Raw genomic sequence first — 26,845 nt, forward strand, 5'->3', positions numbered from 1 at the left:
ATACCCACAGGTTGCAGCTCATTGGGTTAAGATAATGAAAACCATATCCCAAACAGTAGAGATATCATTGGTACCAGACCCAAAACGATGTCTGCTAAATGTGTGAGAGCCGAATGATCTTACCCACCCAGCGCAGGATTGGGTGACGTTAGGAATGATATTTGCTAAAAGCAATATTGCTAAAATGTGGGGTTTTGGAGAGTCACCTACACTCCGGGACTGGGGCAAGACATGGATGAGGCCATGGTGGCGGAGAAGGCGGTCTTTATACACCGAGGAAGTCCACGAAAATGGGAAAAAGTGTGGGGAGCGTGGAACAAATTTAGAGGTAATATCTGTGACCCACCTACGCTGGAGACGGACGATGTATCCGAATAAGGGGAGGGGAGAACGGAGTGGAAATAACAGAATGTCAGCTGAGATGTTTATGTTGCAACAGGTATTGTTGATATATGCAATGTCGCCAAACTTTGAAGCTATGACTACTGCCTTATATGTATGTCATGTGATTATATTATGCCCTGAATTTAGTGATAATAAAAAAGTTTTTTTTTTAAATAATACAATAGTAAAAATATCAATCAATGGGTATAATCCAGTACCTAAATCACTAAAATGAATAAATTAAGACTCAATTACTTCCATAAATGTATAAAAGGTTGGAGCTTCGTATGTGCATCTTGCTGGACAAGTAAAGTGCAAATGCTTTATTAGTGCAAAAAATGCTTAGTACAGTACAAGTTTAGGAGTAAAGTGCAGATGCTGTGATAAAAACTCGATACATCTCAATACTTGTCAACAGACGCTACTCAAAGTTTTCTACTGTTTTTCATCAAATGTGGGTGGATATAAAATGCTAATGCAACGAAGTGCATATATAGATTAAAGCAAACAATATATAAAATATAGTGGTCTCTATTTTTCTTTTTAAATCCATGCCTTTTTTTTCCCCTCAGTAATTTGACAGCGAACAGATATCTACTAATGCTAAAAACGATTTTCTGCGATGTATCGCTTTTCAATATTCTAGTTGCGTCAGTACAAAAACGAACCCCCAAATTACAGCACAACGGTTTAATCCATACAGGAGTTTAAAAAAAAACACAAGGGAAGTACTAGATGACAGGACTTTGTATAAAATCAGATCCTTACAAAATGTTATATAACATAACCAGTTGCCACTATCCAGGAGTGCAAGCACAGGCAATACATTTTAAAATTATCCTTCTCTTAAAAGTTACAAAAGAATGGCCTAGTGCAACAATTAGGCCCTCAATTGGAACAATGGCTCGTCAAAAGGTAGCTATCGTGGCCAAACACAAAAGACTAACTTGCCAACATTGGTACCGCTCCAAACATGCACTAGCATCATTTGCGCAAACACATTTGGACTGCAAGATCCCGGCTGCCTGGAGATACCTGGCGACTGGGTATATCACCAGCTTGATGTGTCTGTTTGCAGAATCCTAGCAGCCACAAGGTAGCTCCTAACACACAGAGTCCTACACAGTGGCAGTAGCCATCTCTGACCCTGCAAAATGTATGCTGGGCAGAAGAATAAGAAATGGGGTCCCTTTCACGCCGGGCATTCATTACCCTAGTATTTCGCATTTGCCCACTTCGCACTGAAGGCCATAATAGGTAGGGACTTGTATCTAAATTACAGTAACACTTTCCTGGCTAAGTGGAGGAGTAATCTCATTGATCGTGCTCTCAGAACTAGAGCTGAACTGAAACACCAAGAAGTTAAGGGTCAAGGTATCCCACTGCTACCAATGGCTTCTCCATGTAAGCCCAGCCAATAATTACCATATTGGAACCGGGGGTGAGATCCTCTGGTACAGCCAAAAAACTTTCCAAACCCAGATTCCTGCATGTGGACCTGATGTACTTGAAGCAGGGTTTAGGCTGAATATCGGGTTGGGCTAATTGATCATTAAGGGGAATTCTACAGATTCCTAGTGCGGATGAGGTCCAAATCTTTGCAGCACTTAAGACTTTTGTGACCCCCACCTTCACGAGGTGCCCAGTATTTCCTGCACGCACTCTGTGTGCGCCTGCCTCTCCTGTATGTGCACCCTGCCTGCAACATTTACACAACCAGTATGTCTGGCTTGTAACTTAAAAGTGCAATTGGACATTCTATATATGCAGTCCCCACCCACCTTGAATAAATACAACAACCTTTTACGAGCAATGGGTTCCTTCACAACAGAAGGCATCTTGTGAAATAGACACGAAATACAAGGTTCTATCAAGCTCATGACTATTTCATTTTTTATGAAAATGCAGCATATCCGCATGCAAATATAAACAACTGCGCTTGAGAGCAAGTAAGACCCTACCCTCGCGCGCAAACAACAGTCACATGAGTCTTACATGGCAAGATGGATCACGATTGATGGAGTAATACGAGGGTCAAGAAAACTCATGGGAAATGGAGTTACGTTTGCTGTTTACGTTGATTGGCTGCTGTGCTTTATGAAGTAAAAGAAAGAGAAGCAATAATCCGAAGCCTCCGGTCCTGAATTAACATTTTTTTTTTTGGGAACCTTTATTAGTATTACAAGCATTTACAAGTATGGGCCTACAACCATCCCGGCCGGCCGCTAATCAGAGCAGGAGTACAGCAAGCCATATGGAAAGTTATAGCAGATCGAAAGCCGGGGTCATAGAAATACCAGGACATAACTTGTGATCAGACGTACAGGTTTGAAATCAGGATTTGAAAGGTTCATTTTCAAATAGGGAACTGAAAAAGAGTGCCGTACAGTCATACATGGTCCTACAATACTGCGCGCATATCAGGATATCCACAAATAGTACAGATACGAATGAAGTATCGGGGGTAAGATACACAAATCAGGAGAAATGCAGGCACAAACCCGGTACGTAGCAAGTCCAAACCCCACCCCTCAAAACAGAAGATACTGCAGGGATCATGAACGACGACGACACTTAAAAGAGAAAAATGACTAAAGGGCCATAGAAACAAATACCGAACAAACACCATCCCCCCTACCCCCCACCCTGCACTCCAGCAGAAGGCCATGGCCTACCCCCCCCCAGCAGCGTGCCTGTCGCCCTATTGGAGACCCGAAATATAGAAAGAGAGAGAGGAAGAAAAAAAAGTATAAGCGGAGGAGGGCCCTCGGACTCGCCGCCCGACCCCGCCCTTCACCCCTACACCCAGGAAAATCCCAGAAGCAAAGTAGAATATCAATGGAGAACATCAAGCCCCGGCCACAACAGCAATGGAATCCCGGTCAAACATGCCCAATGCACCTACAGTCAACAATAAGGCCACCAGACTCTGAACCATATCACCCCTGGCCTTGTCTAGCAATGGTACCGCCAGATGTCCACTTGTCAATTGGTATACAGAGCAGCCTGGAGGGTCCGAACGATCCGGGCGGGTCAGGCCAGAGCGTAGCCACAGAAAAGTACAGCAACCCAAACCCATCAGAGTATATACAGCGAAAATCCGGTAGTGTCGATGTTGACCCCGGGAGCTTCCCAAAGTCCATACACAGTAGTACCATCCAAGAAAGGAGAGTCACACAGTCCGGCAAGCACCACGACATTGCCGGGGTAGTCTAATAAGGAAAACAGTGTTGTTTCCCCAGCCGCCAATTGAACATGTGCCCTGAAGAGACACTCACGTGTACAACCATGTCGGCCAGAGCGGTCACAGGAACCGGGTCTTTCGGCGACTCCCGGTACCTAGGCGGAGCTGGGACTCTTCCCGTGGACATAGTTGCGGGCACGTCGGCACTCCCTTGGGATCGAACTAGGGACGGCGAGACAGCAATGGCGGCCATTCTTCTACCCAGGTCCCGAGCATTACAGATCAGGGTCTTGTGCAAAATCGTTAGGGCAGCCAATACGTCCTTGGATGTGGGCTCTTGTGTACGCCGCCAGCATCCCGACCCCATCCGTATGGCAGCCGTCCGACCTGGACATGGTCCGTAGAGGAGGACGCCAGCCGCCATCTTAGTCAGTTCGGCCTCGTCCCTCTTCACCTCGCCTCAGGGGCCAGTCCCCAATTCAGGGCGCTACGGGATGCACAACCGGGACTCAAAACTGTGAGGCGGGCTCCCCGGGGGAGAGTCACCAAAAGGCTAAACAAAATCCCTGCCGCTCCCCGGGAGCCGCCCGCCTATTTCGGGGGCAATCCTTGGTTATGCCCGGGCAGAGAGATTGGGGAGGGGGCCAGGAGTCATGCACCCCCTCCGACCCTGCTTCGCCACGCAGCCCCTCAAGGCTCACCGCTAAGTGGACCGGGCCGTCACTGCCATCGGCGGCCCTTCAAGTCAACGGCACCCTCCGACCGTCTCCTCACCGCCACCAGCGGCCGTTATTGTTGCAGTCGCGGCCGGCTGCACGTCTAAATCAACGCCCCGGTCTCAACACCACGGGGGCCGCAGAGCAGTCGGGGACAGTTCTCCGGGTCTGCCGCACGTAGGAGTCTCAGGAGCAGACGGTAAGTGATTGTTGGACAGGCCTCGTGAAGGGCTCGCTCCCTCCCTGCATGACAGAGCCTGGACACCGGCTCTCCCGGTGCCACCAGAAGAACAACCCCGACGACCCACAGAAGCAACCCGCAACCCGTCCCCTACGGGACGCCTGTTCCCGGACATCTCTGTATCACTGGCCCGGGCCACCGCCAGCACCATTGCCCGGCCCAGCCACCATCTTGGACACTGCACCACGAGGCCGCGTGGCCTCAGCTCGACCCCAACCCTGGGCCTGGCCAGGCCCCGACATCCCGGCACCACCATCCACCCAGGAGGTGAACGGACCACTTGGCAGGTCAATAGGAGAGAGGAGTGTCGATGGCTCTCCCCCGCCAGGTGCCGATCGCCCCCAGCCTCCCCGGGCGCTGGCTCCACCCCCCTGCTGGGTGTCTGGACTCCCTCATCCCGGACCTCCCGACCTCCAAGAGCGAGGGTCCGGACATCAAAGGGGGCCAGACCTATAACTGGGGCAGCTCCAGAGCAGGAAGGCAGTTGTATCCTGGAGTCGAGAGACACCTAGAAGAACTCATCCTTGACGGACTGCTGGCGCTGCCGCAGCCCTGCCTTGTAAACCATCGTCCTGCCTGCTGGCGCTGCCGCTGTATTCTGCAACCTTCCTCCTCGTCGGAGCCTGCTGGCGCTGCCGCGGCCCTCTGCAACCTACATCGTCCTCGGGACCTGCTGGCGCTGCCGCGGCCCTCTGCAACCTACATCGTCCTTGGGACCTGCTGGCGCTGCCGCGGCCCTCTGCAACCTACATCATCGTCGGGACCTGCTGGCGCTGCCGCGGCCCTCCTCAAGTGAGACTTGTCATCCGAGCCTGCTGGCGCTGCCGCGGCCCGACCTTCCAGAACTCCGAGCTCGAGGATTGTGAGCTATCCATCATACCACCTCAATACCAGATTGGTATCAAGACTGTCCCGCTACCCCCTTTCCCTTCCAGAGACTAGAATTGAGAGGACCCTCGTGTCCCGATCTCACTGTACCGTGATACTTTGCTTCAAGAACTGCATATAAAAAGCGTTAACCTTATCCTTGTGTGGTGTCCATCTGTGGGGGGGAAGTTACTGGTCTGTACGATCGCTGGAGACGGCCCTCCCCGGAGGCCTCTCCCCTTGTCCTCGGCCGACCCTCCATGTCCCCGTCTAACATTGGTGGCAGCGGTGGGATCCGAACCGACGCGTAATCGTACAGAGAGTAACTCACCCCACGACTCAACCACAATGACAACAAAGGAGAGCGGATCCGCAGAGAAATTCCAGATGGAGAAACTAGAAGAGTACAACCATCGAGAGCTAAAGCAATTTTGCATGGAACTAGGCATTGCTACCACCGGGCTGAGCACGAAAGAGGACTTCAAACACGCCCTAGAATCTTGGGCAGAAACGGGTGCGGCTGTACCCCGGAACCAAAACCGCGAGGCACCAGAAACAAACACCACTCCGACGGAAGAAAGGAGAGCGGGTCTCTCCCTGGAAGAGATCCAAGAACGAGAGAAAAGCAGACTCCATGAATTGGAGTTGGCACGGCTCCGGTTGGACGGAGAGCTGAAACTGGCGGAACAAAAGATAAACTTAGAACAATTACGGCTCCGAGAGGAGCGGGAAGAGAAACAAAGGCAGAGAGAACTCGAAGAGAAAAAACTGGCATACGAACACGAGCGCAAGCTAGCAGAAATAGAAATGCGGAAACAGAATAAAGATCTAGGGGTGCCCGAGCGCCCGCACACCCCGGGCACTACCGAACCAAAGGTCCACATCCCCAAGGATGTCGTCAGAGAATATTATCGGAACGACGACATACAGCAGTGGTTCAAGGCCTACGAGATCGCCATGACCTCCCACCGGATTGATCGAAGTGACTGGGGAGCCGGGCTATGGGGGAGGTTCGTCAATGAAGGCCACGATGCCCTGCTACAGCTCCCGGACCATCAGATGACCTCCTATGACCACATGAAGGCCGCCCTCCTCACTCGATACGGACTCACGCCCGAGATGTACCGCCAGAGATTCCGCGACTGCAAACGGATCCCGGGTACAACTTGGGTAGAGTATGTGAACAATTTCAGCCGAGCCTTCGAGGGGTGGATCAAGGGCAGCCACGTAACCACCTACGAGCAACTCTTTAACCTCATGGTGTGGGAGCACCTCTCCAACAATTGCTTCGTCGAGCTCAGGCAGCACCTTCTCGACAGTAAATTGACTGAACCTCGGCAGCTCGCCGCTGAAGCTGACCGATGGGAAAGCACTCGAGTGGCCCGGAGTGGGCCAAGTGAACAAAACAGAAACAACCGAGGTCTCCATCGCCCCCGAGGAGGAGGAGGAGGCCAGGGCCGGGGCAGAGATGCCGTCCCGGCAGCTCCCGCCAGCAACACCCCGCCCCCGGCCGGTCGGGGAAACCCCCCGATGCGCCCAGGGTTCCGAGCCAACGTTACTTGCCACCGGTGCCAGCGAATCGGACACTATGCCAGCGACCCGAGCTGCCCGAAGAACCAGACTCCCGTTCCCCGCCAGGTCGCTGCCGCCGCGCTAGGAGAGGAGCAAACCTCCGAAGAGTATGAATAGTACGAGCAGGAACAGCCCGAGTGGGAACCTGCCGCCATGATCCTGGCCTGCCTGGGGGAAAGAGACATGATCCCGCGGGCTCCCCTACCCGCCAACACCAGAAAATACAGCCAGTGGGTGAACATAAATGGGCGCAAGGCCGAAGCCCTGCGCGACACCGGGGCCAGTGTGACGGCGGTCCGCTGTCACCTGGTGACCCCGTAACAAATCCTGCCAAACGTTCTTTGCCCCGTCCGATCAGCCGACAATTCAGAGAGCTTGTGTCGGATGGCCTGCGTCCCCTTCGAATGGGGAGGAGTGTCCGGTATGCTAAAAGTGACTGTCCGCGATGATGCCCCAGTGGACTGCCTCCTGGGAAACGACCTCGGGAGTTCCCCGTGGGCGGCCGTTGAGAGAAGAGAGCACCTGGGGATGTTGGGCCTCCCGGACTGGGCGTGCGTAACAACCCGGTCCATGGCCGCCCGTGCCATCCCCAGACCCGAAGAACCCGAATGGCCAGCACCTCCTCCCCCGATCACCCCAGAGGAAGACACCCTCAGTACTGATCCCCCAGAGCAAACCCAAGAAGGGCCCACTCCGCTCCAAGATCTTCCAGAAATGGCTCAGTGGCGTCAAGAGGGTGGACCCACCCAGGAACAATTCCGGCAGGAGCAGAAGACCTGTCCCTCCCTCGAGGGACTCCGACAGCAAGCACTCGCCCAGAGCGCGGGAGACACCGCAGGGGCCCACTGGATCTATTGGGACAATGACCTACTATACAGCGAGCAAAGAATTGCAGAATTGGGGGCCAGTCGGGTGCTGGTGGTGCCCCTCCGCTTCAGAGACTTCCTTTTGAACTTGGCACACGATGTACCCCTTGCTGGGCACTTGGGGCAAGACAAAATGTATAACCGCCTGGTTACCCACTTTTACTGGCCCAAAATGCGAAATGACGTCTCCAACCACTGCTGGGCATGCCCCACCTGCCAGGCCAGCGGGAAGAGCGGCCGAAAAATCAAAGCACCCTTGCAACCATTCCCCGTCGTAACCACCCCGTTCGAACGGGTGGGAATAGACATTGTGGGGCCCCTGGACCCCCGAACAGCACAAGGGCATCGATTCATCCTGGTCCTGGTGGACCACGCCACCCGCTATCCCGAGGCCATTCCTCTTCGGACTGTAACAGCACCAGTGGTAGGCCGAGCCCTAATGGGGATCTTCTCCCGAGTAAGATTCCCCCGGGAAGTCGTCAGCGACAGAGGCACGAACTTTATCTCCAAATATATGAAATCTTTTTGGCAGCAGTGCGGGGTTACATACCGGTTCACGACCCCCTATCACCCGCAAGGAAACGGACTGGTCGAACGGTTTAACCGCACTCTCAAGGGGATGATCATGGGGCTGGAGGAACCCCTACGTCGCCAGTGGGACGTGCTGCTCCCGTGCCTCCTCTTCGCCTACCGAGAAGTCCCCCAGAAATCCCTCGGTTTCAGCCCCTTCGAGCTCCTGTACGGACACCCTGTCCGGGGGCCCCTTAGCCTGGTCAAAGAAGAATGGGAAATGACCCCCCAGAAGACCCCTCCGGACGTGTATAAGTACCTCCTGACCCTCCGCAACCAGACCCGGCGATTCAGGGAACTCGCTAAAGCCAATCTCGAGGCCAGTCAGGAGGACATGAAGAAATGGTACGATCAACATGCCTCCTCCATCGAATTCGAGCCTGGTCAACAAGTATGGGTAATGTCTCCCATCGAGCCTTGTGCCTTGCAGGACAAATGGACAGGACCCTTCAAGGTGGTCGAGCGCAAGGGCCCTGTCACCTATCTAATCGACATGGAGTCCCCCGGAACCCCCTCCGGGTCCTTCACGCCAACAGACTCAAACCACACTTCGTACGCTCGGAGCTCAGCCTACTGATGGCCACAGATAGTGGGGCAGAGGAAGACTCCGAGCCCCTCCCTGACCTACTGAGGACCCGTGAGAAAGATGGCTCGGTGGACGGGGTCCGACTCTCCGATGCCCTGACCCCGGAGCAGTGCCAAGACTGTTGGGCCCTCCTGCTGCAATTTGCAAACCTGTTCTCCCTCACCCCCGGGGTCACCCCCTGGTGCCTTCACGACGTGGACACTGGGGACAGTCCCCCTATCCGACACCGGGCGTACCGAGTGCCAGATCGGGTGCGCGCCTGCATCCAAGACGAAGTCTCCAAAATGCTCACACTCGGAGTCATCGAGCCATCCGACAGCCCCTGGGCCAGCCCAGTCGTGCTGGTCCCCAAAGCTGCTGCCCCGGGCACCACCCCCGAGCTCCGATTCTACGTCGACTATCGGAGCCTGAACGCTGTCACCCGAACCGACGCTCACCCCATTCCCCGAGCAGATGAACTGGTTGACCGCATGGGGGCTGCCCGCTACCTCAGCATCTTCGATCTGACAGCGGGCTACTGGCAGATCGGCCTCACCCCCAGAGCCCAAGAACGATCCGCTTTCTCTACCCCGGATGGTCACTACCATTTCAAAGTGATGCCATTCGGCATGAAAAACGCCCCCGCCACTTTCCAGCGACTTGTGAACCAGGTATTGGCGGGCCTCGAAGAGATCAGCGCCGCCTACCTGGACGATATCGCTGTGTACAGCCGCCACTGGACAGACCACCTTCACCACCTCCGAGAAGTCCTGCACGCCCTCCAACAGGCCGGCCTCACCATCAAGGCCAGCAAGTGCCAAATTGGCCAGGGGTCGGTGACCTACCTCGGGCACCAAGTGGGGAGCGGTCTGGTGGCCCCTCTCCAGCTCAAGATCGCTGCCATCCAGTCCTGGCAGCCACCCGTCACCCAAACCGAGGTCCGAGCCTTCTTGGGGCTCACCGGATACTACAGGCGGTTTGTGAAGGACTATGGCAGCATTGTGGGGCCCCTCACGGAACTCACATCCAAGAAACACCCCAAAACCATCAACTGGACCCCGGACTGTCAAGCGGCCTTCGAGAAACTGAAGGCCGCCATGTGCACCGCCCCTGTGCTCCAGGCCCCCGACTACAGCCGTGAGTTCATCGTCCAGACGGATGCCTCAGACCATGGCATTGGGGCAGTCCTCTCCCAACTAAACCCCGAGGGAGTCGACCAGCCAGTGGCCTTCATCAGCCGACGCCTGCTGGCCCGAGAACGGCACTGGAGCACCATCGAACGGGAGGCCTTTGCAGTAGTGTGGGCCCTCAAGAAGCTCCGGCCCTACCTCTTCGGTACCCACTTCCGGGTACAAACAGATCATCGACCCCTGCAATGGTTGATGCAGATGCGGGGGGAGAATCCCAAACTGTTGCGATGGTCCATCTCCCTGCAGGAGATGGACTTCACTGTGGAAAATCGTCCAGGCCAGGACCACGCCAACGCGGACGGCCTGTCACGCTTTTTCCGCCTCGACGAGGAGAGTCCCCAAGAGGATGGGTGACTCTCCCCGCCTTCAGCTTGGGGGGACGCATGTTGGACAGGCCTCGTGAAGGGCTCGCTCCCTCCCCGCATGACAGAGCCTGGACACCGGCTCTCCCGGTGCCACCAGAAGAACAACCCCGACGACCCACAGAAGCAACCCGCAACCCGTCCCCTACGGGATGCCTGCTCACGGACAGCTCTGTATCACTGGCCCGGGCCACCGCCAGCACCATTGCCCGGCCCAGCCGCCATCTTGGACACTGCACCACGAGGCCGCGTGGCCTCAGCTCGACCCCAACCCTGGGCCTGGCCAGGCCCCGACATCCAGGCACCACCATCCACCCAGGAGGTGAACGGACCACTTGGCAGGTCAATGGGAGAGAGGAGTGTCGATGGCTCTCCCCCGCCAAGTGCCGATCGCCCCCAGCCTCCCCGGGCGCTGGCTCCACCCCCCTGCTGGGTGTCTGGACTCCCTCATCCCGGACCTCCCGACCTCCAAGAGCGAGGGTCCGGACATCAAAGGGGGCCAGACCTATAACTGGGGCAGCTCCAGAGCAGGAAGGCAGTTGTATCCTGGAGTCGAGAGACACCTAGAAGAACTCATCCTTGACGGACTGCTGGCGCTGCCGCAGCCCTGCCTTGTGAACCATCGTCCTGCCTGCTGGCGCTGCCGCGGCATTCTGCAACCTTCCTCCTCGTCGGAGCCTGCTGGCGCTGCCGCGGCCCTCTGCAACCTACATCGTCCTCGGGACCTGCTGGCACTGCCGCGGCCCTCTGCAACCTACATCGTCCTTGGGACCTGCTGGCGCTGCCGCGGCCCTCTGCAACCTACATCGTCCTCAGGACCTGCTGGCGCTGCCGCGGCCCTCTGCAACCTACATCGTCCTTGGGACCTGCTGGCGCTGCCGCGGCCCTCTGCAACCTACATCGTCCTTGGGACCTGCTGGCGCTGCCGCGGCCCTCTGCAACCTACATCGTCCTTGGGACCTGCTGGCGCTGCCGCGGCCCTCTGCAACCTACATCATCGTCGGGACCTGCTGGCGCAGCCGCGGCCCTCCTCAAGTGAGACTTGTCATCCGAGCCTGCTGGCGCTGCCGCGGCCCGACCTTCCAGAACTCCGAGCTCGAGGATTGTGAGCTATCCATCATACCACCTCAATACCAGATCGGTATCAAGACTGTCCCGCTACCCCCTTTCCCTTCCAGAGACTAGAATTGAGAGGACCCTCGTGTCCCGATCTCACTGTACCGTGATACTTTGCTTCAAGAACTGCATATAAAAAGCGTTAACCTTATCCTTGTGTGGTGTCCATCTGTGGGGGGGAAGTTACTTGTCTGTACGATCGCTGGAGACGGCCCTCCCCGGAGGCCTCTCCCCTTGTCCTCGGCCGACCCTCCAGGTCCCCGTCTAACAGTGATCGTTCTCCTTCTCCTATTTAAATACGCCTTCGTAGCTCAGGATAAGTGCCAGGATGTATGTGTGGGGCGAAAGGGCTCACGGAGCCGAGAGACTATGCGGCCATTTCGGATGCCTGCTTGGCTCCTCCCCCAATTAACATTTATTTTAAGCAAAATCTCCGACCCCGCGATCAAAGGTCCATACTCGGAGAGCAGTGCAGTACTTTTATGTTAGCGGCCGAAATGTGTTTCAGTTTCATTTCTATCAGTGTAACACAGCAAATGACGCAAATAACTGGAAGGTAGAGCCCCAACTGTTTTCAGGTTGAAGATACAAATAAACGATTTACCATAAGGCTTGTGATGTACAGCAAACACATTCTTCATGGTAATGACGTGGAGGCACATAATGGCAGATCGTAGGTAAACTGTTCATGGTACGGGGTTAGCGTGAATTAGACTCCGAAGGGTTACTTGCTAACAGCCTTCAAGGCCCTGCGGATTAGTTATTTCTTCACAATGGAAAAGGCGTTTGCTCTGCCTCTCCATTTAGACTTGTGGAGCCGGAGAGGCACCCTAAAATCCACAAAGAAAAACAAGCACAATGTCCCTTGAAACAAGCTGTGAGCGTGCACGCCCCCGAACTTCCGGTTTCGGGATGTGCACGCTCACGGCTTCTCGTGAGGTGGGAGCGGTGGCAGCAGGAGTGGCGGCAGGTGGCAGCAGAAGTCATGGCAGCAGAAGTAGGGAGTGGCGGCTGAGGCCGCTGATGCGGTAAGTGGGGATTGGGGGGGCTTGGCACGTGTGTGTGTGCGTGTGTGTGTCTGCTTGTGTGTGTCTGCTTGTGTGTGTCTGGCGTGTGTGTGTGCGTGCGTGCCTTCGGCCGGTCTGCTAAGCGCGTCCACAAAGCCTCGTCGGCTCGTGCACCGCTCTATCTCCCTTGAGGAGCAACTCGGCTGCAATAAGTCTCGAAGCCGAGACCTAAAAAGTGCTATGATGAAGGCAGCGCTGGTCACGCTAAAGCATTTTTTAAACTTTTTTTCCTCCAACGTTTAACCATGCTGCACAACAGCGGTGCTGCTGTATAACTTAGCTAAAATATATTGGCAAAGCTAATAGCTTTCGCATGGATGAGACCTATTAGATTTGTCAATGCGTATTTAAACAGAGGATTTTGGACTTTTAGTGTAACTAGAGGCTAGGTCCATGACTTTCTGGTGATGACCAGAGATGGTCTGTTTGTTAACAATGTAGTTAGGCTTCATTTGATTACCGTATAAATAATAATAAGTGTAATTCACTGAGCCTGGGCAAGATACAGTCCGATTTCATCTGGCTGTCAATCAGACATGCAGCACCATGTAAAATGGCATTGAAGGTGCTAAAATGGTGTTATGTAGGCCAGCAAGTATTGTGTTAGCATCACTGAATGGGGATATGGACAGTGCCTGGATGGTCAACACTAGCCAGGAGTTATGGCTTCCTTGTGCGAAAAACGTTAAACTGCTACCAAGCTGGTGGCTTTTAAAAAAGATATGGGAGTAAATGAGGAATCCTTGTCAAGGAGTATAATGGGTGAGAAGCGTGCAAAACTCGCTCAAGACCAGGTCCCTATCCATGAGGTAACTTGGAGTTCTGACGCACAGCCATGGAGAACAACTAGCTCCTTCTTGGTGTGATTTAACTAGGTTGGTGAGGTGCACCTCTGTACAGCACTGAACAATAAGGGACACTGCTGGAGAAATATTAGGTGGGGGAGGGTGGGGTTCGCTTGCCTGCGATTCGAGGGAAGCCTTCTGTGCCCAAATTGTTGCAGTCTCAAGGCTGCAACTTGGGTGCAACCCTGACTAACAGGCCTGGATCAAGTAGTTCCAATCATTTTAGTGTCAGTGATCTTTCTAAAACGTTGTCTACTAACATTTCTTAGCCTCTCCCACTCCCTACTTCTTCGCAGTCTTGTCCATTTTTGCCTTTCACAACTAACCTTGCCTCTTTTGCTCTAACCAGGTGCCCAAAGTTGGTGACCAGTAACTCATTATTGCTCTCTGTCCATATGGCTGGAGTGTTTAGAAGAAGATCATTTTTATAACCAAGGCTCCTCTTAATCTTTCAGCTGATTTCTCCTTTCCTCTCTCCTGGTCCTTCTGTTCCATCTCTCCTGCCCCTCAGCTCTTTGAGGCAGCCTCAGGGATGTATTAAGCACTTGACACGTTACCAACATATCTCGAGGTGCTGTACAGCCGCGGCATACCTAAGGTACTAGCTGTTCTGAAGGTCTTCATACTGCTTTTACATTTTTCTAGAAAGCTATCTAATGTAAAGAATTCTAATATAGAATTCCATTAATGTCAACTCCTGCCACCCACAGCTGAAAAGGGGACGGTGGTAAGACTGCCATTTTGGTAAACCTTTGAATAAGATTGCCTTGAGGCAAATTAATTTCCTCTCCCAAATAGATCTTTGTACCGCCAAAGACACAACTGCGTGTGATCCAGTGACATCCAAATCAAACACTACTTTTCCCCAGCAACTGATGTCCTTCATCATTGCAGAGTTGGTCCTGTCTTCAAAGGCCAGCTATGAGCCGGTCAACCAGAGCTTTTCAGTTACTTAAAATTCCTAACCAGATTGTTGAAGGCTCAGATGTACCATGCTCTGGCACAATTAGACTTTAATGTATAATGGTCCCTGAAACCACAACTCTCAGGGGAGCCAAGATAGAGTGATTTACCTTCCTTAACCGAGAAAGTGAATTCTAAGAATACTTCTCACCAGCTCTTCTACTGGAGGTTATAAAAAAAAAAGTCATTGCCCTTGAATTACGTGCAGGTCTTTGGCCCTGTGTGTCGTTCTTACCCAAAGAAGAATGTATAATCCCTTTCAACAGAGACCCGGTGAGCTGTCCCAGAACACCAAACAATAGTACTGCTTTCTTATGACCAAGCTGGCGCCAGTTCTGGAGCACTCAATTGCCAATGTGTCCTGGACAGCCCGACGGCCAGCGAACTGTAAAGGAAATCTACCAAGTTACACTAAAAAGCGCGCACCACCATCGTTTTAATTAATCTCAACCATGATTAACTACACAGGAGCTTAAATGAAAATTCGGAACAGTGTGTGAGGTGGGAGTCACTGGTAATCCTCAGGAGGCGAATGTATACCGAACCGACACGACTTCGCCAAAAATATAAGGGGTGTAGGGAGTCCAGTGCATGGACTGAATGATGGCGGGGGGGGGGGGGGGGGGGGCGGGGGGGGCATAACCCCCGTTAGTGAGGGTTTTTAGTTATTTCGAGGACGTTTTGTGAGTAACTTGCATTTTTCCCATATGTAACTGTTCATTGGGGATGTGGTTATAAATAATCTAGATTGTTGGAAAATTCCGTGCTGTGAGCAAGGGACGATTTCGCTGATTAAGTAACCACAAAAGAAAAATCAAACCTGGGCCCGGGGTTGTTTGTCCCACGCCCGAAGCAGTTATGTGCAAGGCAGACAGACAGGCGAACAACATATACAATGTTCATAGAAAGCAGCTGTAGAACAGGGAGGCGGGTAAGTGGGGCAGGGGAGGATCGAAGCCTGTGTTCAGCTCTCTCCCATGCGAGCTATTTTGAGAAGAGAACACGGGCTGATGATTGGATAATCGCCTGCGTGTTATTGGAGGAAGCGCTGCTGAGGTCAGAGCCGAGCTTTATTTTATTCCGGGAGGCTGAAGGAATGTCCCGAGTGGGAGGAGAGGCTTTGATGAGGAAAGCGTAGGCTTAGGAGATGCTTTCGGGGATTGACTCGGCAGGGAACGAAATACCAAGCATGGAGTAAACGAGGGATGTTTAAAATCAGAGCGAGGGGCGCTGAATGGGAAACGGAGGGGGGGGGGGGGGGGGGGTCTGCAGATGAGCACTTTCTGAAAAGGGTGAATGGGGCGGGGGATACTTACTGAAGGGCAGAGAGAAGATAATGATTATGGGGACTGGATGAGGGAATTGATGATGCAGATGTACTGAAAGAGGAAGGAGCAATGTAAACATATACTGCTCTCACCAACTAGGGCAATGTCTCATGTACTGTGGAAACGCAGCATGTTCTGGACAACAGACCATAATTTGGGACACACCGTCACCGTTCAACATCTGCATGTATACATTTAGCCGAAGAACGGCTTTGGGGAACCCTTCCTAATGTATGCCATGGATATTTAAAGCCGCATTTGATTGGATCAGAGAAAGGAAGTGTTCCCAAATCCAGTGCCCATCCTCTGCCTTCCGAGTCAATGCAGACCCTTACGCTAGGCGGAGCAGACCTTTTGACGTTCCCTCGCCTACACATACAAGCCTACCCTGACCACAGCAATGAGGGCAACAAAAATTGTAATAAAGTCAACATGTCCTTCACAGCCCCAGGCGAAATCTAGTTGAAGCGTGGCAACATACAACAGTCAATGTTCTGCTAGGTCTTCCCACTGCTCCATGCTCATAGTAAGGTAGACATAGCCAGTGTCCTTGTGTTGCTACGTTTGAGCTTCTGTACCATGTTCTATATCTGGTTCACTACACAATTCAAAAACAAGATGTAAAAACAGCAAAATCACTTAGGCAAGCTAATCTCCAGAAACACAAACACTAAAACTATGCACAAACACACAGTAAGGTGCACCAAATAGCATCTGTAAACAGAAACAAAAGTCCAAAAGCAGTAGGTTTCTGATTTGTCAACCAGTCTTCTTTTTATTTTGAACGTGGTTTCAAAAAGTTCTTTATATAATCACTCAAACAGCAAACACGTTGCGTCCAAGACTGGACTTATTCAGGGCAAAGTGCAACGTTACCAATGTCACACTCAATTCAATTCATGAAGCTTTATTCGGTACAAGTGAATGACCATAAAAGCACAGGCAAAAAATATACAGTAATTCATAAGGAGTACTTAAAAGTAATGTCACACTCATATTTGCCAATCATCTAATTCCGAGAATTCCAAAATATAATAAACACAGGGGTATTGATCAAACCCCAAATGCGGCTCCAGAATCAGTACGCAAAGCAGCAAAGTAGCGGACAAGTACCGGCTGCTTTCTGGTCCATACTCGTCCGCCTTTATCTAAGATTGGTTGACAAATCGGAAACCTACTGCTTTTGGACTTTTGTTTACAGATGCTATTTGGTGCACCTTACTGTGTGTTTATGTTTGTATGATTTTTTTTGGACCACACCTCGACAGCAGGTGTTGATATTGTGTGCATTTTCTATGTACATATCTTCCTTGAAAACTTGGGGATATACAGAAATAGGTGCGTTTTGCATATGGGGTCGGCTGTCACATATATGTTTTGATTGCTAAAACTAGGCACCTCATTGCTTCAAATAGAATTGACAATTACATTTTAAACTCTTTATGTTGCCCACAAATCCTATTGGTGTAAATGATTGGGTCACATGCATGAACTTGCACTCCAATATACTCTAGGCATCTACTTACTATTTCAGTCTCGTGAAAAAAAGGAATAGCGTGAAACAATAGGAATAATTCAGCCATGTGAATACAGATGCATTACCCCCTAAACACTGATAGTCATCAGTTAACACAAAATAATCAGATTATTTTTTACTTTAAAAAAATATACACAAAAGTACATTTTAAAGCTGAAGAGAAAAAAATATATAAGGCACCAGTCTAGGCCACATATATTTTACACAAAGATAAGGTACAAACATAAGTGTGCTTCTTTCAACAAACTTAAAGGAAGTGTCATTGGGTGCTGTAAGACGCTGTAATTTTCACTGGGGCTGAGCTACTGGGGCTGACCTTCTGGACTCGCTGCTCTCACTTCCGCGGCCAGGCTTGGCTCCGCCCCCCTGTTTCTGCTGGCTGTTTGTTCACACTGTCGACCGGCCGGGCTTGGCTCCGCCGGTCGGCTTGCTGGTTGCCTACAAGCCCCAGGATCCTTAGGGGCAGGACGACGAATCTCCACGTGCCAGGAGGCGAATAAAGACACGCTAGGGGCAGAGTTCCCCGGTGCTGTAAGACGCTGTAATTTTCACTGGGGCTGACCTTCTGGACTCGCTGCTCTCTCTTCCGCGGTCGGGCTTGGCTCCGCCCCCCTGTTCCTGCTGGCTGTTTGTTCACACTGTCGACCGGCCGGGCTTGGCTCCGCCGGTCGGCTTGCTGGTTGCCTACAAGACCCAGGATCCTTAGGGGCAGGACGCCGAATCTCCACGCACCAGGAGGCGCATAAAGACACACTCGATCCCTCGTCCCGCGAGGACAAGTGCGGGACACGGCGGGCTAAGCCCGGGCAAAGGGCGGGCCGTCTGTGGCCGAAGGAGGCCAGGCTGGCCCACCCCCCTAAGATCGCAATTGCTATTGTAGAGACTGGAGTTATAGGCGAACGAGACGTTTTCGGATCCTTAAGGTCTGAGCACATTCATATTGAGAATAATTTTTAATTGTCATTCGATATATCACAATTAAGTGCTGTCTCTCATACCATGCCGACCCAAACAGATAAAGGGGGAAATCTCTTTCCTAAGCACATAGGAGGTAGCCTCATGGGGACTTTAGATAACTACAGCAGATGCACTAGACCGGGAGATAGTAGATGTGGAAAAACGGCTCTCACTAGAAATATTTTCAAAACTATCTTCTCTGGGTCCTATTAAGAGCTGTATAACCCCTGAGAACCGTTTAAACCAACGCCTTAGTGACCTGGGTTTGCCCAACATAAGTATAGGGTCGGATACACAAAGTGATATCATCTTGGGGAGTAGTATACTGGACGCACAAAATGGCAACATCAATGAGGAAAATGTGCCCTGTAAGACACCATCTACAAAAACACTGGTGTGCCCTAGTACCGAAACGTTACCATGCACCACGAAAAATGGGAAACGAAAGCGGGGAAGGGTTGAGCAGAAAGGCAAACAGGCAAAGGTCCCCAAATTAACAACCAAGATGGGTAAAGGGGTAGGCATACATAAACAGAGAGAGGTGGTCTCTTCTGCTCAGAATAGGAGCGCACCCCTTCTCTAGATAAACGGCCAACCACAACAAATGAAACATCTTTCACCGAAGGTACAAGGATAGTAAGGGATGATCGGACGGGCGGAACAGCTGTAAAGTCCCTAATGTTACCTCTCATCGAGAGACTGAAAATGATTAGCACAAGTATTGATAAACTGCAACAGGTTACAGCTGACAATACGCAACTACTACACTCTTTAGTGGATATTAATAAGACGGGAGGACATGCTATACATCTAGGCAAACGGCCCAACGTTAAAACAACCCCCGCACCTATTCCCACTAATCCTGCAACACCATCAGAAAAAAGAATTTCCACTAATAATGACAATAGTTCACCTGTCATTAAGGACAGTTGTCAGAGCACGGAGGGTAGCTGTAGCACTGTGAGGATTTCCCAAATACACCAGGTTGAGGGCGTCCAACCAGCCACAATGACAAACAGACACATACAGACCAAAATGCCAGTTCAAGGGGTGGGCAACTGCATGTTTCTAGATCTTCCCCCCCAAAGCACTCTCATAGTGATCGTTCTGGGAAATGTTCCCCTCTCCGTCAAGGAGAAAGAGAGGACTTTTCCCAGATTAAAAATAAGGTCACACAATGGCTCTCTCGAAACACTGCAGGAAGCAATAGGGTAGCACATAATATAATTATGGCTCGTCGAGTAGCCTGGGTGGGTCACTCCAGGAAAACCAGGAAAGGAGACTACATTGTAGTAAACTTTAACAGCCCAGTCCCAGTTGAGATGATACTTAGGGAGGCAGAGGGTGGTCCCCTGCAGGGGGGGCAGGGAATAGAAATACTGCCCTTTAGATTCTTTTATAGACCTGGGCTGCAGGGTGTTCCCAGCCACTATACCAATAGAAATAGGATGCCGGTTAACAATCAGGTTTTTCCTAGAAGGATAGAAGGGTGGGAGACAATTCCCTCGAGATCCAATGCATCCCAGATGATGAGAGGGGGATCAGGTTATCTGTCGGATATAGAGGTTACAAACACATTTAACGCCCTATCGGGTCTTAATGACTGTGACTGACTGGGGGGAAAGTCTCTTAGTTACCCCCGTCACGACGATCCTTATACCTCCCCTGTATATGCTTCCGAACTGGCAAGTCCAGAGAGTAATTCTAATAACTTTACCTCTGGCATTCCTTCTAGGTTCCCCTCACAAGATACCTCTTACACCTTCCCTGTATATCCTCCAACACTGGTTAGCCTAGAGAGCGATTCTAATAACTTTACCTCTGGCACCCCCACTGATACTGCACTGTTAGCAGTCAAAGGACCTTGCAGGGTAACCCACCCCAGTCCAACCCAACCTGTTCTATCTAGACAGCCTGTCAGGGTGTTACGAGAGGCCAATCAGGAATTCAACATTCTTTCCTGGAATATTGCCGGGCTGTCGGGAAAGGTTCAAGACCCCTTATGGGTGCAGTATGTAAGCACATATTCCATTACCTGTCTTCAAGAAACATGAGTCACCAATAGTAACCCGTCTTTGGTGGGTTACAAATCATTCTATGTTCCTGCGAAAAGCTCAAATAGTGGCTGTGCGTCAGGAGGATTAGTTATCTTTACCTCCCTGGCACTAAGATGTAGCGTCAGGGCTTTTTCCTCAGGCAATGGAAACATCCAGGCCATTATCCTGGGGAAAAAAGAAAGCAGCCTGTGCGTGATAAATTTTTATAACGCAACCAACCAGGGCGAGGGCTGTAGGATTACAGAACTACAAAACTTCATAACACAATGTCACAGTCCAACCAGAAGGAACCTGCTAATAGCAGGTGACTTCAATGTACATCCATGAGGTGACCCTCTGCTAAATACTTTATCGACTATGGGCTGCCAGCAGATAACGGGGTTTCACTTTGAGCATACAAAACAGGGAAATGAGTTGAACCATATCTTAGACGAGCAAGATCTCCTGTTCACTATGAGTATTGCACCACCGTTATCAATACAAAAGGATCCCACGTTTAAGGGTAGAAGTCCAGGGAGTTTCATAGATTTTATCCTAGTTTCCAGAGATATTATGAGTCTCCTTTTGGCCTTCTGTATAACACCAAGCGTATATAGTGATCACAACCCAGTCTGCATCTTACTAGGAGGAAATCTTATGAAGCAAAGGGAACAAATTGTGGGAAGTAACACGTTGCAACCAGTAAATGGAGGACGACGTATTAAATGGAACAAGGTTACCCCGCCCGATTACCTTAAGAGCTTACAAATAGACTGTGCCACTGAACTGTCAATCTGCACTAGTACAGAACCACGGGGTGAAGGAGTCCTTAAAGCCTTTGATAGCATAGCTGTTCATGTAGGAAAGATGCTACAGGCCCCTAGGGGGAAACCCATATCTGGATACCCCAAATGGTTCTGTCATAACTGCTCTAATCATCCAGAAAACTAAAAAAGGCCCTCAAAATAAATCCCCGGAACAGATGAAGGATCCGTACACTCCGTTTTACCTACAAAAGTGTACTGGCCAATAGGAAAAAGGAATTGAAAAATGATCTCTGGAGGAACTCTTGGATCCCGCCACCCTGGGTAGTTCCTCCAGATTCTGGACCACAATTAATCGTTCACCCTTATTAATGATAGGGACGAACGAGGTGGGATCAAATATCACGGAGGATGAGTGGGTATCCCATTTTGCTACAATCTTCAAAGACACCGTGCCATGCCCTGACCTACCAATAGCGGAGACGGTAGCGGCTCCTACGACATTTTCAGTTGCGGAAATAACAGAGGGAATTAGTAATCTCTCGAACAAGAAGGCCCCCGGCCCAGATGGTATTCCCCCTGACCTATTTAAATTTAGTCCCCCATTCTGGGCCCCAATTTTGACAATAGTGGGAAATGCCGCAGCAGAAAAGGGTTTCCCATCGTCATGGGGTCTTTCAACAATTGTACCGGTGTTTAAAAAGGGAGATCGAAACAGCACCCTAAATTATAGGCCCATCTCCTTGATTGACTCCATTGTAAAAGTCCTAGGGGGTGTCATACTTAAAAGGCTAAACTCCTGGGCAGAGGAGAAGCAGATAATTTCAGACGCCCAGTATAGGTTCCGGACTGGGCACTCGACTGTGGCGCAATGCCTAAATCATAATTTGATATTGGGCAAATACACTCTCGCACGATCCGGGACTATCTACATGGCTTTCATGGACCTTTCCTCGGCTTTTGACTACGTCAACCAAGGAAAGTTGTGGCAGTCCATGGAGGCCATGGGGGTAGAGCAAAAACTGGTGAACTTTTTGAAAGATCTTCATAGAGACACAAGGGCCAATGTAAGATACACAATGGATCTCAAGGTAACAAGGAATTTTAGAACCAGTCGGGGGGTCAGGCAGGGGTGCATCCTGGCACCCTTTCTTTTTAATCTTTATATTAACGACCTTGAAGAGACATTGGTGGACACAGGGGTGGACTACCCTTATGTGGGCCGTCGAGGATTGCCCGTCTTGCTTTATGCTGACGACACCGTCCTGCTAGCCTGTACCCCGAAAGGGCTTCAAACTTTACTTGACACATTCCACTGATATGGCCAGCCGCGACCTATCCATAAACAATACAAAATCTTACGTGATGCAGATGGGGAAATAAGCGAAGAAAAAGCACCTTTTCAGAGTTAATGGCAGCACGGTGCCTATGTGTAATACTTTCTCCTATCTCAGTGTCTATTTTGATCACCATCTGAACTGGGCTCCACTCCTGAACAAAAAGAGGGGAGAAGTTACAAGGGCTACCGCCGCACCATTTGATTTTGCTGGGAGAATGGGCAATAGACCTGTGGGAGCCATGCTGAAGGTCTATCGCGCAAAAAGAATTGCGATAGCGTCCTATGGAAGCGAGGGCTACTGTAACCTTGAGGAACTACAGGTGGTTGAAAATAATTTTTTAAAACAGCTCTTGTGTGTCCCACAGGGGACATCGAACATGTCTGCACATGAAGAGACTGGCCAGCCTTTTATTAGCGACACCCTGTCCTTGCGACCTCTTATATTCTGGCTACAATGTTGGCTCAATAATCAACTTGGTTTAACGCACAGTCTCTTGAAAGAGTCAATGAGCCTAGACTGTATGACAAGCGTTTCCTATTAACCAGGTTTAGGTTTAATTTGTTTCACATTTTAATAGCAGTGCCAAGGGGAAGTCACAGAGGAACAGTGCTACAACCCTGCGGCTGCGACAGTTTGTCTCCGCAGGATTTGTTGCATTTCATGTTTTATTGTAAATATTATGAATTCCCAAGAGCTTTTTATCTTAAACCTATTTTAAAGAGAACGCTCTTTGTACAAGCACGCCCCGCTCTCCTTTACCTCCAACTGCTAAAATTAGATTGTATACCCCATGTGGTTGGCTTTTTAAAAAGTGCAATGAATTACAGAAAATGTCTGGATGTATAGAACTGTATGATGCATTTTAAAATATGGAACTGATGAATTTTCTTTTTAACGCCAGGATATACCGGTTTTAACCAATACATATTTTAACATGTTCTCCTTTTTTTTAAAAAAAAAACTGAGATTTATCTTGTATTGTGAACTTTTATGGTTTTGTGTAAAAAACCGAATAAAGTACTTTTGAATGAATAAACACAGGGGTATTGATCAAACCCCAAATGCTGCTCCAGAATCAGTACGCAAAGCAGCAAAGTAGCGGACAAGTACCGGCTGCTTTCTGGTCCATACTCGTCCGCCTCTTATCTAAGATTGGTTGACAATTCGGAAACCTACTGCTTTTGAACTTTTGTTTACAGATGCTATTTGGTGCACCTTACTGTGTGTTTATGTTTGTATGATTTTTTTTGGACCACACCTAGACAGCAGGTGTTGATATTGTGTGCATATTCTATGTACATCTCTTCTTTGAAAACTTGAGGATATACAGAAATAGGTGCGTTTTGCATATGGGGTCGGCTGTCACATATATGTTTTGATTGCTAAAACTAGACACCTCATTGCTTCAAATAGAATTGACAATTACATTTTAAACTCTTTATGTTGCCCACAAATCCTATTGGAGTAAGTGATTGGGTCACATGCATGAACTTGCACTCCAATATACTCTAGGCATCTACTTACTATTCCAGTCTTGTGAAAAAAGGAAAAGCGTAAAACAATAGGAATAATTCAGCCATGTGAATACAGATGCATTACCCCCTAAACACTGATAGTCATCAGTTAACACAAAATAATCAGATTATTTTTTACTTAAAAAATATATACATAAAAGTACATTTTAAAGCTGAAGAGAAAAAAATATATAAGGCACCAGTCTAGGACACATATATTTTACACAAAGCTAAGGTAAAAACATAAGTGTGCTTCTTTCAACAAACTTAAAGGAAGTGTCATTGCATTGTTATGCCGTCATGTATGTGCCAATCCTGCAATGTATACAAAGTAAAAATACAAATAATAAGTGTGCTCTATTCAACAACCGTCATCAGAGCCAATACTGCATTCTGAACAGAAACTTTCGCAATGGCCGGGAAACCTATTAAACCAAGTTGCTGGGCCATTTCAAACCAAAAAAAAAAATACTTTTTTTTTTTTAAACTTACGTATGATAAAAAACTCGCAAAATGTTGGTAAAAACATGCAGACCGGGTAGTTTTGGTACGGATACTCCTATACCGCCCCTTCCCTACTTGCTACTTGTTAACCGATTGGCGTGGACGGTAGTACTCTGTTACATCTGCATGCGTAAATATCTGCAATGGATTCTGAAAAATCAGAATCTTTGAATATTCTGCTACATTTTACTTTTTTTTTGCACATTCACGTTCAACTAAGACGGGCAAACAAGTTTGTGAATTGGTGCCTTGAGTGAGAATAAATTTCAAACATAGAGGGACAGGTACAGATCAAAAGAGAAGGCCGGTTTATATTTGATTGTATAAGTTTTACATAGCATGGACTACATCCCCCACGACCGAGGCCTTCACAAGATGAGGAAGGTTATACATATAATCATTATAAATCATACAAAGATATGATGCGAGTACATAAACAATCAGATTTATTAATACAAAGAGCATATAACTTCTTAAATGCATAATCATCAGTATCTTGTCACATGGGGGTTGAAAATATGAAACTCTTTGTTAGCTTAACATTTCAGACCACTTTCTGCATATAGAAAATGAATTATTATAGAGCAAAAGAACACCCCTACCAAGAGCAAACACTAAAGCTCAGCGCCTTGTTTGCACGTTCCACCGAGAAAGAGCATAAGAAACAGTGGTATCTTAAACATCTGTTGAAGTACAAACACCACATCTGGCGCATACCATTATTTTACTTTGTCAAGCGCTGATAGACATATCAATACCATACTTTCTACCTATCACATCTACCCTTCTTATTCCCAGGTCGGCTTTAGGGCAGTGCGACTGGTGCGGCCGCACTGGGCGCTGACCTGTGAAGGGGGTGCTGTGACCTCAGTGGGGCGCTGTGCTTGGCAATATCTTATGATAGGAGAGAGGAGGGGCACTTTTGCACATGGTAGTGAAAGAATCTAAAGTGGCGGTCATGGGGGCGCCAAAAGAGATTGTCGTACCAGGCGCCACCAGCCTTAAAGCCGACCCTGTTTTATTCCTACGGGCAGCTTTTTGCTACAACTCTATGCATAGGTCTAACCACTTTTAATCCACCTCTTGGTGGCCATTCCACCTGTATCCCAAGAAGCAACATGCCTCCTTCCTCATTTCTGAGATATGGTGCTGTATTTGTAAAGTGCGCTATCTTGCCAACTACACCCCCACCTCCACCCCAGGTGTACCAACTCCCCTAGTCTTCCTGGATGAAACAGCTACCCATGTTTTTTTTCCATGAGTGGTCACTTATTTACCCTCCCATATGCCTGTTCACCGTTCCCTTTTGCCTCAGCTGTCCTGTACCCCCTCCCTCCCCCTACTATTCATAGCTTCTTCCCTGAGCTGCACCTCCAGGCCAGCACTTTCTCCAATTCAAAATGACTACTATTCACCCCTTCCTAAAAATCCTTTTGGAATTTCAAAATACAAATATTCCAGGACTAGTATTTGAAGAGTAAATAAACCTCTTGGGGTAAAAGTTGCTCTTTCCCCAAATATTCTAGGACTGGAGTTTAAATAGTAAATTTAACCTCCCAGTATCTGCCACGCCCACTGCTGCCCGGAGGGCTCTGTTTGGTCAAGAAGTCTTCCTGAGGGTTGTCTATACCTAACCCCGCCCCCAGCAGCTATCTATCTTCTCTCCCAGAAAGAAGTGACACCCCCACTTTACCATTAGTATGTGCTTCGTTTCCTGGAAATCCCTTCAGCTTTCCCTCTGGTAGTCAAGTACTTTATCACCATAACTAGCCCCGTCTTTGGTGCAGCAATCGGCACTTAGTATATACTACTCCAAACCTCAAACGCGTGTCCTTTGACTGTAGCATCCACCGCCCTCACAACAATAGTGATTTCCTATCCACCCTCTTTCTCTTCCATGGCCCAATCCGTCCGAGCCCCCGCTTCCTATTTGTTCACTGTCCTCCCGTAAGCTCACCTTGACCCAGGCTCCCCGACTTTCTTCTCCATCGTTTCTCCTGTTCTGAAGTCCAGCAACGCTGTCCCCGCCCCCTCTACGTACGTCAACACCCCCCTTCAGCCCACGCACACTCCGCTGACAGCTAGTCGAGTTTGGAGTGATTTCGCCACGCCCATCTGGAAAACCGCCAGTCCGCTGCCAAGCGGCGGCTGATTGATGTGATAAGGAGGTAGAGCTCGCTTTTATCTTGCGTTTTATTGGTTGTGACAGGGGCACGGTAAATAAAGCTAAGGGGACTCTTATTCTGTTTGTTCCGTGGACGGTATAATGGTTGTGCTGGGTTAGCGCCCGCAATTGTTTACTTTGACTAGCTCTGCTGAAGGTGCAGTTGTGCGTTTCGAGACATGAATGCAGGCGA

General features: G+C 49.7%; 1 protein-coding gene across 2 annotated transcripts in view; it reads right to left on the minus strand.

Annotated features, from left to right (window-relative positions):
• Positions 1–26,514, minus strand: part of HIF3A (hypoxia inducible factor 3 subunit alpha) — a 388,900-nt gene extending 362,386 nt beyond the window's left edge. For both annotated transcript variants that reach the window (XM_086938413.1, XM_086938412.1), the window contains exon 1: positions 26,446–26,514. The gene's annotated coding sequence lies outside the window, so the exon portion shown is untranslated. The remainder of the gene's footprint in view (positions 1–26,445) is intronic.
• Between the last annotated feature and the right edge of the window lie 331 nt (positions 26,515–26,845).

Source organism: Lissotriton vulgaris, chromosome 9, assembly GCF_964263255.1.
Source record: "Lissotriton vulgaris chromosome 9, aLisVul1.2, whole genome shotgun sequence".
In the NCBI taxonomy this organism is placed as follows: Eukaryota; Metazoa; Chordata; class Amphibia; order Caudata; family Salamandridae; genus Lissotriton; species Lissotriton vulgaris.